This window comes from Gouania willdenowi, chromosome 22, assembly GCF_900634775.1.
Source record: "Gouania willdenowi chromosome 22, fGouWil2.1, whole genome shotgun sequence".
Classification (NCBI taxonomy): domain Eukaryota; kingdom Metazoa; phylum Chordata; class Actinopteri; order Blenniiformes; family Gobiesocidae; genus Gouania; species Gouania willdenowi.
The window spans coordinates 6,759,585-6,772,276 of NC_041065.1; the positions used below are offsets into that span (position 1 = coordinate 6,759,585).

Consider the following 12,692-nt stretch of genomic DNA (forward strand, 5'->3'; position numbering starts at 1 on the left):
TGAATAGGATCTTTACACATCTGCCTGTAAGTCATTATAGAAATGCACACACAGCTCATGTTCCATTCATGAGTTCTATTAGTGTAGACATCCATCTTTTACTTCTCAGCGTTCTTATTGACTGCAGGAACTGAGAGGACTGCACAAGCCCTGCTGAGCTGATAGCTTTGTTTCTCATTTTTAATACACGGGGGTTGGCTGACCTGGATGGGCAGAAAACGCACGAGGCAGCGAGAATCTAGAAGCCAGAGACACCCTCTCAGTATGGATGAGGGATATTAAATTACAGGGCATTTTTTATTGCTGGATGATTGGCTAGAAAGACAGGAAGTCAGATCAAAACCCACTCACTTTGTTCTCTGCTCAGAGAACACTTAGGTTTGATGTTATTTTGAATAAATATGGATCATCTTCCATGTGTTCCTAAGCAGGTAGTGGTTATGAACAGAAAACGAATATCGGATTGTATCTGACTGCATCTAAAATTTCGGAAAGTAATTATTATATATTTATTCAATTGTAAAATACTGTAGATATTATGTTGAAGGATAAAATGTATGTAAACAATTGGTTAATAACAGGAATGTAAGGCAGGTAAAAATCGATTCATAGGTATCATGGTTCATATCGATACTGTGAAAATTGAATTGCAGTACTTTTTTAAACAGCAGAGGGAGCTATCTATTTATCCTTCTCTTGTCCAGAATCCTAGGTGGCAGGCGGAATCTCCTACTACTTTCTTTCTGGCCGCCTTCTACTCTTAAACATGTTCATAAATGATTCTTTACGTCTTTAGCACCAAAAGAATATCTGTAAAAGTCCCGTTTTTCTATTAGCTCTGTCTGCTAGCGCATAGCATCAATTCTTCACTCCTAGAATATCTGCATGCCAACCGACCATTGGGTTACAAGCGCCATCTGCTGGTCTAAACAAATATCTGATGTAAACACAGTGCAATGACTGTTTTTTTAAAGTCCAATTGTTAAGGCACAAAATACATTTTCAGTTGCACTTTTGAAAAGAAAAGGAACTATTAAGCAGTTTTGCATTGTTTACTATAGAACCAGAATTTAAATGAATAGGCTTCTTCTTCATTTGTATTATTCCTTTATTTATTTCATTCAGGATTTATTTTTGGTTAAATTGTGTTGCTTTGAATAGTTTATCAAGGCATTCTTTTGACAATGAAAACTAAAAGGAAAAGAGTACAGTATTATCTAATATTTTTCAGTCATCATTTGTCTACAGTCCCATTTTGTAAAATAAATCCTGAGAGAATCGTATCATGAACCCAGTATCGTGAATTGAATCATATCAGGAGTTGAGTGAATCGATACATCCCTTGTTAATAATACATGGGTCAGTTTTTCTCATATCTACTGTTCCTGACTATTGTTTTCTGTTTGAGTAACATCACTTGATCAAGTCTTTTCTAACATTCCACATTACAAAATAAGTAATAAAAGTATGTATGATTTGTGCTGACATTGTATCGGATTGATATCGGTATCGGTCAATACTCAAAGCTGCAATATCGGCATTGTATCGGAAGTGAAAAAGTTGTATCGGCACATCCCTGATTATAACCCAGTCTTTTTATTTCTTTTTTTGCATTATAACCCAGTCTTTTTTTCTTTTTTTGCATTACAACTCAGTCTTTTTTCATAAATAAATAAAAATTAATTAATAAATAATGGTAAAATGGTAAATGGACTTGATTTATATATATTTAATTAAATAAAAAATTTGTGTCGTTTTTAGATATTTATTCATTTTATTTATGACAGAGTTGTTCCTTGATAGATGAAACGCAAGCAAAACAAAAATGTGTAAACTGACAAAAGGAATGGGGGCATTTTGAAAGTAAAAATCAGAGGCTCTTTAATACATCACATTTTAAAAAATACATTCCGAGCCTTTCTCCATATTACACACAAGCATGGGCAATGCAGAAGTTGACAACGTTCCCAATGCCTGCTCCTAATAGCATTAAGCCCTCAGACAGACTGTTCAGGTGTGTGACCTCACAAGGATTTTGCATTTGAAATATTGATTTTCTACCCTTACACAGACTGCACTTGAACAGCTGTGAGCAAACTGTCCCATTTCTCAGCGGACGTTACCTTGAGAACTGTGACCCCCTCAATAAGGAACTACAGTAAATATTTGCATGCTCATTAGCATTTGAAGGGATTTGAATATTGCAAAAGAGCTTAATCAGCACTGCTTGCATTCTTTTTTTTTCCGTTTGCGTTTGTGTTTTTTTTTTTTGTTTGCCTTCATGTTTTTGTATTTGAAAATTGTCTGACGCCTATCGGCCACCTACCTTAAACTAAGAGTGGTGACTTCAGGCAGAGAGAGACGGCTGTATAAGAGCCAAAAGAACACCTTTAAAAACCGTTTTCATTTTAGTAAGATTTTAGTGAGATCTCCTGAGTCCTCACCGCAGCAGTTAGGCATCACAGATGGAGGGGGCGGGGATTGACGGACAGCGGATTACGCAGCAGTTACGCAGCATAGACGTTACGGAGCAGTAACACAATCAAGAGGAAATCACATGACAATACAAACAGGGATGAGAACAGTTGAAACACGACTTCACCTTTTGTTACTTTATTTACAATGTATCATCCAACTCTGTTTTGTTGATCTTTGGTTTTTGTCTCTCCGTGTGCCACAAATTGAGCATCGCGTTAGTTCATGGAGGCACAGAAGTCAAGCTGGCCCAGCCCCGTCATCTGTCAGGAGCTGTAACCAATGACAGCATCCATCCCCTAATTCAGTTAATCATCCAGCTGATCATGTTCTGTGCTTCCCATTGATTAGAGCTAGTCACAGTGCTGTATTTAATCCCTGACAACACTCCTACTTCCGCACGCTTCATCCGCAAATGCCTCGCAACCCACCCCCACCCCAGCTCCTTCTCTTCTGTTTAATTAAACAGTGTCTTCTGTTACATCGAACGTCTATGCTTCTGCTCCAGCTGGGTCCTGCTGACCGCTCTGTCTGCTGCCTCTCCATGTAGCTCATGGAAGAACAAGGGGGAGCTCCCTTTGCTTCGGGATTTGTTTAAGTTGCCATGACAACATGAGAGGTTGATTTTATTACATTTGTCATATTATTTAATTTTGCACTCAATTATAGAATGTCTGCTTTGATACTGTCATTTTAATGTCAATGCATTATTTTACTTATTTTTTAAGTGATATTTGTCCTGTTACTAAAGTTTATTGAGAGTGACGTTGTTGTGAGACGGAAGTTTACCAGAAAGGACTCAGAGATTACTCGGGTTTCAGCACGGAAAATATATACTCACTGTCCTATTTTTGCTCCCTTTTTTCTGTTGATCATCAGTAAGGCTGAACGATTAATCGCATTTGCAATATTCTTGCGATATCATAAAACGCGATTTTCTAATCGCAAAGGCTGCGTATTATTTTTCTTTTTTTGGACCGACAAACTACATCCTTATCGGTCCTGTTACCGGTATTTTTAAGGTGACATTAATCCTCAAGCCTCAGACAAGCTTTGATAGTACCATGCTGCCCGTCAGTCCACCTTAAGAACCCACATGCGGAGCTGAATGACGGGAGGGGCTACTGTAGACAGTGCTCGCCTGTTCACCTCGCTTCATGATTAAGTGTGTCTGTAGACGCTATTTAGGGGGCCAAGCCCGAGGGGCCAGGGAACCGCGTATGTAAGCATACGCGGTTCCTAGGACCAGCGGTGCTAGGAATCCTATTGTAATCAAAAGGATTTTTATTATTATTATTATTATTATTAGGGGGCCAAGCCCGCGGGGCCAGGGAACCGCGTATGTAAGCATACGCGGTTCCTAGGACCAGCGGTGCTAGGAACCCTATTGTAATCGTGGTTCCTAGGACCAGAGGTGCTAGGAACCCTATTGTAATCGTTCCGATTATTATTATAGTTACCTTTTATAGTTCCGTTGGTAAAAGTGGTGCTGCAGAATAAACCGTGCAAGGTAGGATGGTGCCCTTTGGTGGTTGGGTCCAAAACCCCCAGGGGACCTTGGATGCAAAAATTCACATATATCCGCCAGCAGGTGGCGCTATAACAAAGGTCAACGCGTTTTGGCCAATAACTCCCACTCCGTTTGTTGCAAATATAAAACCTTCATATCCACAGATTCCTTGAATAGCACTGAATCACCTGGGCTAGGCCACGCCCATTTCCGCCACAAACTTTTCTCGGAGCAAAATCGCATAAACTGGAAAACCTACTTTTTCGAACTCATCCTTGGGGTTTTGTTCAATCAGCATGAAACTTGGCACGTAGAGTCTTCAGTTGGACGTGATATACAGTTATTTATTAAAATGAGTTTGTTCGGGTAAATTATGCACAAATTATTAACGAGTAAAGCTTTCTAGCTAGCAATAAAAATGCGAACTGGCGCATATCTCGGTCAAAATAAATGCTAACAACACCAAATCTGAGATCCACAGTTGGCATGTGACTGTGAGGAAATGCGCCAAATTTGAATGATGTAGGCCACAAGGGGGCGCTACAAATAATGAATATTTATATCTCTTAAATGGCATGACCAATTTTTACCAAATTTGGAGGGTATGGTCTTGGGTCCCTCCTGAGGCGATATCTCAAAGTTATTCGCGATTGGTCAAAGGGGGCATGGCTTATTACAACACAACACGTACATAAACAAACATTTATTTCAGCTGAATTATTATGTTGAGGGCAGTGAAATTTACAGGGTAGATATAGAAGACCACACAGACCACCCATACCAAAAATTGCACCACTAGGTGGGGCTATACTTGCAAAAACATTTTGGCCTGGGGCGGTGTGTAGCTCAGTGGGTTGAGCGCCCGCCCCATGTACGGAGGCTGTAGCCTCTCACCTGCAGTGGGTCCAGGCTCGATTCCCAGCCTGGGACCCCTTCCTGCGTGTCATTCCCTGCTCTCTCTCACCCCCTTCCTGTCAAGCAACTGTCATATAAAGGCCACTAGAGTCAAAAAAAATCCTTTAAAAAAAAAAAAAAAAAAAACAAAACATTTTGGCCTTTAACTTTCACAATTTAATTCACATCTTTAAAAACTTCATATCCCATAGTTCACTATATAGAGTCGCATCTGCTGACATAGACCACGCCCACTCCCACGGCATATTGCTCCCTGTACACTACATATCAAAAACCTACTTTTTGAAATTTCTCCTTTGGGTTCTGTCTAATCAGCATGAAACTTGGCATGTAGAGTCTTCAGTTGGACCTGATCTAAAGTTGATTAAATCATTTTGTTGGCTCAAAATATGCGCAAAATATTAACGCGTAAAGTTTTCTAGCTCGCTATAAAAACGCAAACTGTTGCATATCTCGGTCAAAATAATTGCTAACAACACCAAATCTGAGATCCTTGGTTGGCATGTGACTGTGGGGGTATGAGCCAGATTTCAATAAATTAGGCCTCTAGGGGGCCCTTCAATTATGAGAAATTTATATCTCCTAAATGGCACGACCGATTTCTACCAAATTTGGTGGGTATGACCTTGGGTCGCTCCTGGGACTGTATCTCGAAGTTAATCACAATTGGTCAAAGTGGGCGTGGCTTATTACTACATAACATGTACATAAACAAACCTCTATTTCAGCTGAAGTAATATGTTGAGGGCTATGAAATTTACAGGGTAACCATAGAAGAGCACACAGATCACCGAAACCAAAAAGTGCACCACGAGGTGGCACTATAATGGGTGCAAATGCATTTTGGCCTGTAAATTTCACATTTTAAATCACATCTTTCAAACTTCATATCCACCTGTTCACAGCAAATGGCACGTTGGCCTGTGTAATGACGATCGCCTTGAGCCCGTCATCCTTCGTGACGTACTTTCACGGGCTCCGCGAAACATGTGGGCCGAGTCGCGCAGGAAGGCTTGGCCCCCTTTCATAACTGCTTGCAGTTCTAGTTGTTATTGTTTTCAGCCAAAAAACTGCAGTTTTAAATAGCCATAAACATGTGGCTATTTAAATGGCTATTGTGATTTTGAGTCAGAAAAGTGTGTGCTGCTGCAGAACCAGGTGAGTTGTGTGTGCGGGGTTCTCTACGGCTTAGCCTTTAGCCTAGCCGATAGCCCTACATGGCAGCCACGCTTCTGCCATCTGTCGCGCCGTCTGCTCCAGTGGTGCCGAGTGCTGGCAAGAAAACCCGCTGCTTTGTGGACTCTCGGGTTGTTTCGGCGGTAGGTTTCCCCGCACATCGGCCGCTACCATGCCTTGGCTGCCGGCAACGTTTAGTTGGAGTAGTGACTATTATCTTACAGCTAAAACGTTGAGTTATAATGGCAAAACGGATAAATCAACATAGTTAGCCTTGTTGTCACGTGCCAGTGCAGTAGCAGCCATCAGAGGCACAGCTCAATAATTCTCCTTTTGCACAATTTTTCAGTTATGTTTGATATGCTTGATTTGAATGTTTGTATTGTTTAGATAGTTGGTTTAGTGTTTTGTTTTTTTTTATCTTTTACTGTTTATGTTTTATTTAGAACTATTTTGTATCTTTCATTTATTTTGTGTGCAATATTGTTAAAAATGTTCAAAAATAAACAAATTGATGTTCATTATTATTATTATTTTATTTTTTCTTATTTCGTGTTTTTCCAATGATTTAAAAAAAAGAAGATATCGATAAAATACTGGATCGATAAGAGTAGTAGTACAGTAGTATACCCATCCCTAATGTTGAGGTTTGCCCAATTGTTGTAATCTGTGCTTTAAAATTTACATTTCATATTTATTTAAAGTTTAAATAAATCTGAAATTGTTTATTATGAAACAGATTGATTTATTGCTTGTGTTCATTGAAAAATACATGACAAAAAATAATCGCAATATTGAGGAAAAAAATCACAATTAGATTATTTTCCAAAATCGTTCAGCCCTAGTCATCAGGCGAACATGGTAAATTTTGTTTATTTAATGGTTTATGAGTAGTTTAAGTCGTATGTGTGACATTTTATGTGGTAATTTGTGTCAAACTGTGAATCGTCTTTGTTATTTCAGTTTTTACGGTGCTCTACCCGTCAATTCTTCTGTGATGATTAAACCTTTGAGTGGACATCAGTTTGTCTCGTGAACATTTTGAATGACCGACAGTTATACAGCTGCTGAAAGAGCTCAGAGGTCCCAGAGCAGAGCCTTACAGCCAAATCTAAACTGCACGCTAAATAAAACGATATGACTAAAGTGATCCTGACTATATCAACAGTTAAACCTCTACCAATTAGTGTTTGAACGAGTCCATCCAAAAGGTGACCCCCTGTTGGGTGCTGATGATACTGCAGGATGGCCTTTTAGCAGTGGTAGATAAAGAATCCAGCCTCAGGCTACAGTCAAAGGAAAGCTTGGATCATTCATTTGATGCCTTTTCTTTCTGCTGCTGTTTATCCACCTAATGCCAGTTTATTTTTTATTCATGTCATACAGTTGCTTTGTCCTTGGAATGTCGTAGAGCAGGAAAATACTTCAAACATCTGAATACATTATGCACTTTGTTGCCATGAGCCAATGTCCATATTGAATTATTCCTTTTCTCCTGCTCCTGCTTTTTGATTAGCTGTCAGATTTTAGGGTAAAAGTATCAGACTATCAGAATTGTATTAAAGCCAGAATCAATTTATTTATCAATTTATCTTTAAATTAAAGATAGGATTTACCATATTAGTCTCAGAGGGAAGCCAGTGCAGTGATTTATGTGTTTGCAAACATCGCGCTCAGGCCAGTGAAGCCTGCAAGAAGTTCCTCTTAGTCAGTAGTTCTCAACCTTTTCAGCCCGCGACCTCCAAAATAAAGGTTCTAGAGACCGGGGATCTCTACTATAGCTGAAGATGGTTGAACACAGACATGAACATTGAAGAACAGTCATGTGGAGACAGGGCCATCTAAGGGGGAATAAAGGGGAGAACTTTTTGGGGTCCATCCATAAAGTCAAGCAAAATGGTCTATTGTTCTATGAATCTGTGATAACCATATTTACTTCTTCAGCTGAATATTATCCACTGTTATCCAGGAAGTTTGTTATTATTTGGGCCATTGTGTGTATATATATATATACACACAATCATCTTAAACATGTAAATCCTTGTTTTAATCAGAAATAAAATGGGTTAAAAGTCACCAAATTGGTTTAAAATAAAAAATTATGTGAAATGGGATTTTAGAAAACAGAGAAATTGGTTAAAAGTTGCAAAAACCGACAGGAAAAGTAATTTTTTTGAAAAGGGGTATAAAGTGCTAATATTGGCTTAAAAGTGACAGAAAAGGAGGAGGGCGTTGGGGTAATGTAATTTAAAAAGTTGGAACAATTAGTTTAAACTTACTAATAATGGGCATGGCAAATCGTGAATGTGGTTAAATTGGCAAAAAAAAAATAAGCATGAAATATGGTGAAAAGAGGTTAAAAGTGACAATAATGGATCAACATATGTGACATTATTGGAAAAGTAATAGAAAGGGGAGAAAGTACCAAAATGTGCAGAAAATGTCCATTGAATCTTAGTGGCAGAAATGGGAGTAATGTAGCAAAAGGGTAAAAATAAGCAAAAATTGGCTGAAATTGCTAATATATAAAAGCAACAAAGCATATATATATATATATATATATATTTCTTGAAGGCATGACGACCCCCTCCCAGTGTCTCGCGATCCCAAGGTTGAGAACCCCTGCTCCAAGTTAGTTTGGAGCGAAATCTGAGCAATGCTCTTCAGATGCATGTCATTGTCCCAACGCAACCAGCAAGGATTACTTTAGAGTTCAGGATTACTCTGACTCACTGACAAACAGGCCCGTTTAGGTCCAGTGTTCCCAGTCTGTGCTGGAACTGGAGGAGAGAGTAGAGTCAGATCGCTTTCACTTTCCCTATTTTTGGAGGCCGTTTATTTGAGCTGTGGTAAACATGTTCTCAGCACCGAGCCTCAGCTGTTGATGATCAATCATCATCAGTCCACAGTCAGCATTGGGAACACTGGGAACCCACGGACATCTCACATGGGAAATAAACCAGATATTGATCATGAATTAACGATCAGGCTGTAGGCTCTGGACCCGGTCCTCCCGCTAAGACACACCCATCAGACCGTATCCAGTCCATCATGTGGGACCAACGGGAGAACATCTGGATCTACATTCACCCACTGGTCCTGATGTAGGAGAAGTCCTACCTGCAGATTCCTCCTCCTGATGATGATGATGATGATGCTCAGATGTCCACACGCTCTCCTCCCCGGATCCCTCCGTGTCTGACGGACCGAGCGGCTCGTGAAGCTGCCACTGACACTGGTGTGTGTGTGTGTGGGGGGGGGGGGGGTATGAGGAGGAGGAGGAGGAGGTGGTGGGGTGTCAGTGTTTCCAGATGCACGAGGCGTCCTGTCGGTCCAGCACCAGCACTGGAGATATTGGAGCTGCTCACAGGCCGGACTCACGCACGCCGCGTCCGCGCAGCAACTCAACTCTCCATGGCTCCGCCGGACACTTTACGCACCGTCGGTGTGAGCGCGGTCCGTGTCCCTCGAGCTGCTCGTCAGTGCGTCGGTGGACGCTGCGCGTGATGCCGGACTCAGAGACTGAGATGCTTTATCACAGCGTGCATTAATATTCATGTAGCGGAGAGATGAGGCCTGCTCTGCTCTCCGGTGAGAGGTGAGGAATGGTAGCGCCCTGCAGACCCCCCCCCCCATCAGCCCCCACCACTACAGTCACAGCCACGAGCCGCGCAGCTACGTCATCATCAGCTGAGAGACACACACACACTCACATTGACACACACACAGACATACTGTACACACGCACTGATAGATACACACACACACACAGAGACACACACTTACTTAGACACGCAGGCACACACACTGATACACACACACACACACGCAGAGAGACACACACTTACTTAGACACGCAGGCACACACACTGATACACACACACAATGATACACACAAAAACGCACTGATACATACACAGACACACACACTGATACACACACACACACATTTCTGCGTCTTACTGCTGATAGAACCATAAATATTCATTGTGTGATTTAAGTGAGGATCACAGCCCATTGGCAGCTGCACATCAATCAATTAAAAAATATATATATATTAATAATAATAATAATATTCATCCAAGAACCAATGCATATATGTGACTAATCGGTGATGTGATCATCTTAAAGTTGATCAAATTACAGGGAGCTGAGACATATGCAAAGTTGTTTACTGAACCCAAATATGGTCCAGCATCAAACCTTGACAAACTTTTTTTTCCAAATTTGAGGGGCTAGCATGTCCACCAGATAGGATCTATAGCAGACCTTTTTATATATTCTGAGAGAGTAGGTGGAGCTGTATTAATATACCAAATTTCAGTTTTTTATGTGACATAGTTCCTGAGATAATGGAAGCTGAAAATGGAACAAAAAAAGGACTAAAAATCTACACATCTACGCGTAAGTATGTGTAGATTTTGGTAAATTCAATCAATCAATCAATCTTTATTTGTATAGCGCCAAATCATAACCAATGGTATCTCAAGACACTTTACAGTAGAGCAGTCTTAAGGACAGACTCTTCATTTTATGGATACACACATATGCATATATACGTATATACACATACATATGTATCCCACACCCAACATGAATTCATCATGGCGGCAAGGAAAACCTTCTGTTAAGCAGCAGGAACCTTGTGTGGATCCCATTCCTATGATGAACAGCCATCCACGTTATGCTGTGTTGGGTGTGTGCAGAGGAAAGGGTGGAGACAGAGTTGTTGAGACTCTGTAACTCCACACTAAGGATCCCACGGACCTACAAGACAAAAGCCAGAAGGAGTACAGGAGCAAACACACAAGGGAAGAAGCAGACATAGAGGGAGTGTTTGAAAGAGGAATGGGACCCTCTCCGGTCCCTCTCTACCCTAAATGACCTCTCTCTTAATGCCCTCTCCAACCTCTCTCCAACCGAGCATGCCAGACCCCCCCCCCCCGGCAGTCTATGCCTATTGCATCTTAACTATGAGCTATGAGCTGGTTCCTAACTAAAAGCTTTATCAAAGAGGAATGTTTTGAGCCTAACCTTAAAGGTAGAGAGGGTGTCTGCCCCCCGAACCGTGGTTGGTAGATGGTTCCAGAGAAGTGGGGCCTGATAACTGAAAGCTCTTCCTCCTATACTACTTTTAGAGACAAATGGAACAACGAGTAGTCCAGCATTTTGAGAGCGTAGTGTTCTGGGGGGATTGTATGGCACTACAAGCTCCTTGAGATAGACTGGTGCCTGTCCATTTAGGGCTTTATAAGTGAGAAGAAGAATCTTGAATTCTATTCTATATTTTATGGGAAGCCAATGCAGAGAGGCTAATACAGGAGTAATGTGATCTCTTCTCCTAGTTTTAGTCAGTACACGTGCTGCAGCATTTTGAACCAGCTGAAGTGTCTTAAGCGACTTGCTCGGGCAGCCTGCTAAAAGAGAATTACAATAATCCAGTCTAGAGGTAACAAAAGCATGGACTAGTTTTTCGGCGTCGCTCTGAGACAGGATAGATCTGATTTTAGCAATGTTACGGAGATGAAAGAAATTGTCCATATCTCAAACCGAAAATTTACAGGAACACGGAACAATTTGTAAAAACTTCTAAATTATATGAGACAGAAGTGCCTTTGTTAAAATCCATGGAATGACCCATGAGAATGAAGAAAAAACATGTCTATGCATCCGTCTACAGGACAATGCAATGCAACAAACTTTTCCAACAATAAGAGAGTGTTTACAGTGGAAATCAAAACAAACTTTAAACCTTTTACATGTTTTTATACTCAAGCAAATGATCTTCAGTTTATTATCATTATTATTATTGATTAAACTCTTCTATCAACCATTCATTTGTTGTACATTCAGATCTGAGCGTACAACGTGTGTTCGACCAAATTCACACAAGCTTCAGTATTGATTAATTCTGCAGGGGTGTCCAGAAATGCAGGCAGCGGGCGGAATCGCCTACGACTATCTTTCTGACCACCTTCTACTCTAAGGTGGGTTCACACCGAACACGACTGCAGCGAGTGCAGTCACTTCAATCGCCCCTGATGAGTTGCTTGAGCATAGTGGTGTTTTTTGGTCACTCATCACTTCATCGCTCCAGTGAAGTGATGACCAGGTGTGTGTGTGTGTGTGTGTAGCCGGGTGACAGGGGGGAGAGTGGGTTGGTCACTTTTTTTCCGGCCGTATGTTTACAGCACTTACAGTATCATTAGCAATGCCACTTTTACGGTTTAAATGATCATCTTACAGAGTTACTAAGGGTGGGGGAGCGTGTATGCTATCATGTAGTGGCATGGGGGCGGCACTCCCACCTGAATGTGCTCTACCAATCCCTCCAATTTTAATCACACTTCAACACACCACCCCCCGGAGGGTATGACCACCGCCTCCACCCTCCAGAGCTAAAGCACCACATACACATATATACACAAAGGTTGGGTCGCTCCCCCCGTCCCCTTTCTTTTAATTGCACCTCATACATTCACTAAACACACACATTCACTCCATTGGGGAATAGAGAGGTACCATAACAGGATGGTGGGTCAGTTCACATATGTAGGCCTGTCGTGTGGGGGCCCGGCCCCTCTGTAGATGGCTGCGCCACAGTGTAGAGCACAAA

General features: G+C 41.2%; 1 protein-coding gene and 1 long non-coding RNA gene across 5 annotated transcripts in view; one reads left to right on the forward strand and one right to left on the reverse strand.

Moving 5' to 3' along the window:
* slc8a3 (solute carrier family 8 member 3) overlaps positions 1-9,681 on the reverse strand; it is a 227,071-nt gene extending 217,390 nt beyond the window's left edge. For all 4 annotated transcript variants that reach the window (XM_028438803.1, XM_028438802.1, XM_028438800.1 and 1 more), the window contains exon 1: positions 9,197-9,681. The gene's annotated coding sequence lies outside the window, so the exon portion shown is untranslated. The remainder of the gene's footprint in view (positions 1-9,196) is intronic.
* On the forward strand, positions 589-12,026 carry LOC114456814 (uncharacterized). Its single transcript, XR_003672886.1, has 3 exons — positions 589-812; positions 1,039-1,040; positions 12,016-12,026. It is a non-coding gene; the product is annotated as an uncharacterized LOC114456814 (long non-coding RNA).
* Positions 12,027-12,692: the final 666 nt, after the last annotated feature.